Source organism: Saccostrea cucullata, unplaced genomic scaffold, assembly GCF_032062105.1.
Source record: "Saccostrea cucullata isolate Sc308-1 unplaced genomic scaffold, CSIRO_AGI_Scuc_v1 ctg2534, whole genome shotgun sequence".
Lineage (NCBI taxonomy): Eukaryota > Metazoa > Mollusca > Bivalvia > Ostreida > Ostreidae > Saccostrea > Saccostrea cuccullata.
This window is the reverse complement of record NW_026935644.1, coordinates 35,135-41,352: the sequence shown is the minus strand read 5'-3', so window position 1 is coordinate 41,352 and position 6,218 is coordinate 35,135. Positions and strand designations below refer to the sequence as shown.

At 32.8% G+C, this 6,218-nt stretch overlaps 1 long non-coding RNA gene across 1 annotated transcript; it reads left to right on the top strand.

Annotated features, from left to right (window-relative positions):
• Positions 1–555: 555 nt before the first annotated feature.
• LOC134243499 (uncharacterized) lies at positions 556–1,309 on the top strand. Its single transcript, XR_009987040.1, has 3 exons — positions 556–679; positions 791–958; positions 1,217–1,309. It is a non-coding gene; the product is annotated as an uncharacterized LOC134243499 (long non-coding RNA).
• Positions 1,310–6,218: the final 4,909 nt, after the last annotated feature.

The window sequence follows — 6,218 nt, the reverse complement described above, 5'->3', positions numbered from 1 at the left end:
AGTGTAAATTCAAATTTGTTCAAATCAAGACCCCTGGGGGTAGGTTGGGGCCAAAATGGCCGATCAAAGTTTTACATAGGAATATATAGGAAACATCTTCTTCTCAAGAACCAATGGGCCAGGAAAGATGAAACTCATGTGGAATCATCCTCAGGTAGTGTAGATTCAACTTTGTTCAAATCATGACCCCCGGGGGTAGGGTTGGGCCAAATGGCCGATAAAAGTTTTAAATAGGAACATATAGGGAAACCTTTTAAAATCTTCTTTTCGAGTACTTCAAAGCCATGCTTAGTGATATTCATAGAGAATCATCCTCAGGTATTGTAGATTCTAGTTTGTTCAAATCATGACCCCCTGGGGGTTAAAATTCAAGCCCCTCCCCTCCGGTAAACTTTCAGTTCTGATCTGATATGTGCTCTTTTCTAGCCTTTTGAGATGCCCTGCTCAAAGATTTGTTTTAGCTGAGGTTTTTATGAGATCGATTATTGTTAAATATCGTTACCCTTTTTTCATCGATTTATACTGCGCTATTTACTTCATTATTATGTAGTGTGCGAAAAAGGATATTATGGTACAGAGTGTTCTCAGAAATGTTCTCCTAAATGCATCGACACATGTCAACACACTGATGGCTCTTGTATTTGTTCCTTTGGATGGACGGGCATAAATTGTAATCGAGGTCTGTAAAATATATTGACGTTTTTTTTAATATGAATCATGGTTTAATCTATAGTATTTTTTTTTTATCACTTACCAAAGCATTACCCTCAATTTTGGTCTGATACTTCAGAATGCCAACCTGGGTATTACGGACTAAACTGCAAGGAAGAATGTAGTTTACACTGTGGTTTTAATGACACTTGTGAAAGATACAATGGATCTTGTCCAAGAGGATGCCAAGAACCCTTCACAGGAACAAACTGCTTAAAAGTGACAGGAAACAGCACATTACCGAAAGGTAATGTATACATATCTGTATAACAAGGTAAAAATAAATATTTATTTCGAAACAAATTCAAAAGAGAAATTTAAATACGATTTCATATTTACCCTCTTCTTACCTTACCTTTGATTAGTTAAAAATGAGGCTTAAGGAGAATGTCAGAATAGTTGGGCTCTTTTTTTGTAACTACAGTAGATTTTATCAAAATAGATTCTATATCCCTAATTGATTCATTATCATTAAAAAGATTAATATTTTGTTACATGTATATAGGTTCTATTCTTCCGTGGATCTTGACTCTCACTCTGTCAGTGATACGGAATTTGTGTTGTGTTTTAATAGCTGTCTGGAAACGCTTCAGGTAATATGTAAAAATGATTTATTTATAAAATTTCATATTCAATTATTTAGTTTACAACAAGAGCGATAATAGCATTTTTTATTTACATTAACAAATTTTACAAGTAAATACGGAAAGAAAATCTAATTTATTTACTTTTGTTTTTAAGGAAATCCTCAAATCAAACCTCTACTACTGCTGATTTAACCGATGACCAATGTCCAGCACACGCTCAATACGAAGGAGGAATAACACCGTCTATAAAGAGAAGCTATCAGGAATTAAATGATAATATAAGTTATGAAAATGTTACGTTAAACCTGTGAAATAATGATGATTACAAATATCTATCTTTTTTTCCTAACTATACATAATGTTTATTTATTAGATATACAACGAAATCAACATTAACGTGTTTCAAAACTTTATTGTACATTTTGTGATCTATATTCATCTATTTTATACTGCTTTAAAGCATGCTCTATTCCTCTTAGGCATTCACGTACATTGTAGTACTAGATGAAAAACAAACCTTTCAGGTTCTCGCTTGAAAATACACATGCGTTTATATACATGTACTCTAATTAGAAATTAGATAGGTTATACTACTTTATAATTACTAGCTAAGGAGAAATCCTTAAACTTGAATCTTGCAAAAAATTCCACTTATATCGTAACTCACTCTGAACAGGAATTTTGTTTTAATTTGTTTACAGAATGAGGTATTAATTTAGTATTTTAACAAATAAGGTCATAATACACCTTATCTTATCTCGTAGAGCAAATATTCAAAGGATGATTGATTTCGAAAAAATTGTGAAGTCGTAGCTACAGAAATCGATTTTAATGGACACAAGTTCATAAATATGTCCGCAATATTTTTTTTTTGTATTTCAGATTAGGTAAAAGATGTACATATTTAAAAATGAAACTAATTTTCAATCAATAATCATTCACTACCATTTCAATCAAAGAGGATATAGTTTCACAAAACTGTATTCACGAAACTGTATTTTAACAAGATGTGTTTGTGAAACACTATGCGCCCGGCGGCAACAAAGTTAAAAACCCGCATATTTTTAGCATATAAGTGTGTTAAGAAAGTTTAAAAATAATTTTTGAAAATTTTGAAGTATTGTTTACTGAAAAGATAAGAAAAACTAAATTTCCAGTCTGGCATAATCACAAGATTGTGCTTTCGATTCACAGCAATTAATTTTCACAGGAAATTACAGGATTTTTTTCAATATGAAAATATACATAACCATCTTTAAAACACTAAAATGATAAAAATGCTGGTCATTTCGCGTCAAAATGTTGGATTATTTACTCTTGTTATTCACAACTGATGAGGTTAGGTAAAAGAAAGATTATAGTAATTTTTCCAAAGAATAGTTTGTCATATTCATATATTCTATTCCAACTAGAGGAGTTTTGCATAAGTATTTGAAAGGATATGCTGACATAAGTATTTGAAAGGATATACTGACATATGTGCCTCAGATATTTTACAAATATGCTTCATCCCTGATTTTTCTGCACAGACATCATCTGTTTTAATACCTGCCCTCCCCTTTTCCTTTCAACCAAACTCAGTTCAAACCTTATCAATAACAAGAATGGATTCTGTGAACATTAAATATCACAAACTTTAAATATCTTCTCTTTGTATTTCTTTTCGAAAATGAAAGAAAAATTGGGATTGAACATTCTTAACACCCTTTAGGTCACGAACAACGTAACAAAGTCATTGATCTTGGTGTCATCTGAGAGACCTTGATTAGTGAAGAATGCATATCAAATCTGAAGTCTCTATCTTTCATGGTTCAAAAGTTATGTTGAAGGTTCAAAAAAGCTATTTTTAGCATAAAGGACACAGTCAAGGTCATTGACCTTGGTGTCATGGGAAAGGGCTTAATTAGTGGAGTATGCATGCCAAATTTTAATTCTCTTTCTTTTTCTTCGTTCAAAAGTTATGGCGGAGTTTAAAGTTTACCGACAAAAAAGATATAATTAGCGTATACATGTAGGTCACAGTCAAGGTCACAAAGTCATTCGCCATGGTGTCATTTAAAAGAGCTAAATTAGTGATGTATGCATACCAAATATGAGTTCTCTATCTTTTATGATTCAAAACTTTAAGGTTAAAGTTTGCAAAAAATACTATTTTAGCATAGAGGTCACAGTCAAGGTTACAAGGTCATTGACCTTGGTGTGATTTGAAAGAGCTTAATTAATGAAATTGGCATACCAAATATGAAGTTTCTTTCATTCATGGTTCAAAAGTAATGGCGAAGGTTAAAGTTTGCAGAAAAACAGACAGACAGACAGGACAAAAACAGTATACGCCTCGGATCTTTCGATTCGGCCGCATAATAAAATTTCTTAGGCCTGGTTCTCCACCGTTGTTACATTACGATACACCTTCTACCACTGTGCAGTTTTATTTCGTTTTGTAGTTCATCTCTAACCAGCCATACTTTTGAATTTCTGTATTACGTGTATATATATTTATTACGGCATCACTGCCTACTAGAGTATCTGCATTCAATAATGTGTTCTAATATTGAAAGTGCTCTTTCGATTTTGTAATTACTAGTACCTTTAAGAGGTAGAAAATTTGATCCTGATAGCCTATGCAAGGACTTGAAATAATTCCCTGTAACTGCATGTCATTATAAACATTACGCAATTGACTTATTTACATAATTTTTTTTGAATTTGAAATAAATGAATAATTATTTCGTTGATTTCCTTATTTCCTTTGAAGCAAGGACTGTAGGAAGTATGGATTCCTCTGCAAACATTATTATCAATGTACTTTCATTGATATCCGGATTTATGAATGCATATGGTAAGGTACACTGACCTTCAATATCATTTTTTTAATTAATTAATTGTTGTGTACATTTCAAACTTTATTTATACTAAAAGCCGATTAAATATTTTATCGAAGGAATTATTTGACTGTCTTTATATTACTTTTTAAGCGTCACCTTATCAACTTAACGTAAACAAAAGAATAATACATTATTAAAAAGCTTGCTTTCAAGTTGTGTGTTATTTTAATATTATTTGGTTTTTGTAAGAGTTTTTAAATCCATATTCGTATCAAAAACACATCAATATAATCTAATTGATATCTTAGATTAAAATAAAAACCCAGTAAACTTCAGTTTACGACTTTCTTCAATTCACTCAAGCTGTTCACAGTAGCTAAGTCGCTAGAGCACTAGTTCCGTCACTGGAGGTTGAGAGTTTGAATCTAGGCCGCAATTGATCTACTTAAAGGCAATAAATAGAAGATATCTATATTGTGTGATTTGATATTGGCTTTATCCAACGAGTTGAAATGGTGTATATATTCGCGAGGCTTGCCGAGCGAATATACACCATTTCAACGAGTTGGATAAAGCCAATATTAAATCACACAATTACAATTGTTCTATTTAACTCACACGACTTCGACTTTCGTTTTAACAAAACTTTGAGACTTCCCCTGCGAAACTAGATAAATGATTGCTAATTCAAATTGATGACGTATAACTTGCTGACGTAGCATTGTTGGTGTTGACATGCCTCGAAAAAAAGTAGATCGTGTTCAAAATTTTAAATTTTTGCTATCTGCGTCTTTGAAAGCATTATATGACAATTGCTGGAGCTTTACATCACACGAATTTCTGAATAAAAGTTGGAAGGACCGTGGGAATGTGAAAATGAACTCTTTGGACGATGGCATTGCAAAATGTGTTAGGCAAGGCTAGGGGCCTACTTGTAGATTCATTGTTGATCCATGGTAAGTTACACCTATATTATTTGGTAGGCATATGTAGTATAATATAAGAAAGCATTATTGAAGATGTTGAAGGAATCTTTATATAACAACAACTTAACTGCTAGGCTTTACTTTCTCCGAAAACGATTTAAGGGGGGGGGGGGTGGGGGGTGGGGGGTAACATCTGTCTTCAAGTAGCCAATATAGGTTCCTTGATAAAAAAAAAGACACTTCTTTGACATATACGAATCTTTTTATTGCTGTTAACAATATTATCGCTCTTTATCATTCATTTTATTAGGGCAATAATTTTCTCAAATAAAAGTTTCAATAAAATAAAATATTGAAGCAAGAGATCATGTCAAAACCGGAAGTGCCTTTGATAAAGCATCTACCCGTGGATAAAGCACAGGTTTATCTAATGGGCGGTACCCCCAACACGTATGAGATAAAAAAAGGTTGCAACTGTTCTTTGTCATGTGCACGGCTCTTCATGTGCATTTATTTAAAAAAATAACTGGTAGAAGTCTCTTCATCTCAATTTGTCACGTTGTTTTAATAAGGTGTGTATGTTGTTTAAATGAACAATTAAGCATTTCATTACACGGAATATTTTTTTTGAACAATTCTCATTACGGGTTTTATTCCATACACCCTGCATGAGGACGAAGGGTGTATGAATTGCAACCCGGGGTAAATCCCTACAGGTACACCCTTGACTGGACCTGGATAACGAATTTATTTCCTTTGTACCTATAAATTCTTAAAATGCTTTGTAAACATCAGAGTGTGACTCAATCTGATCTATCGATTATAGATAACTATGTATCGTGATGTGTAAGTTATGCTTAACATATGTATCGAAATACTATGTATCGTGATGTCATGTTATTTGGTTGTTATCATAGAGAAGGTATGCATTGTGACGTCACGTTTTATTTACACCCGGCTTGTTATGTCCATTATACCGGAAATCCGGAGTCTGTATTATATTGGTTCATCATTTAGATCTAACGCATGCTTTCCGTTATTGTTTTGGCCAGTAGCCATGATGTTTGTAGACTGAATAAATCATAGTCAGTAACTTAATGTTGTGTGTGTGAACGAACCTATGAATGGAGTGATAAACATTACAATTGGCGACGAGATATACAACACCA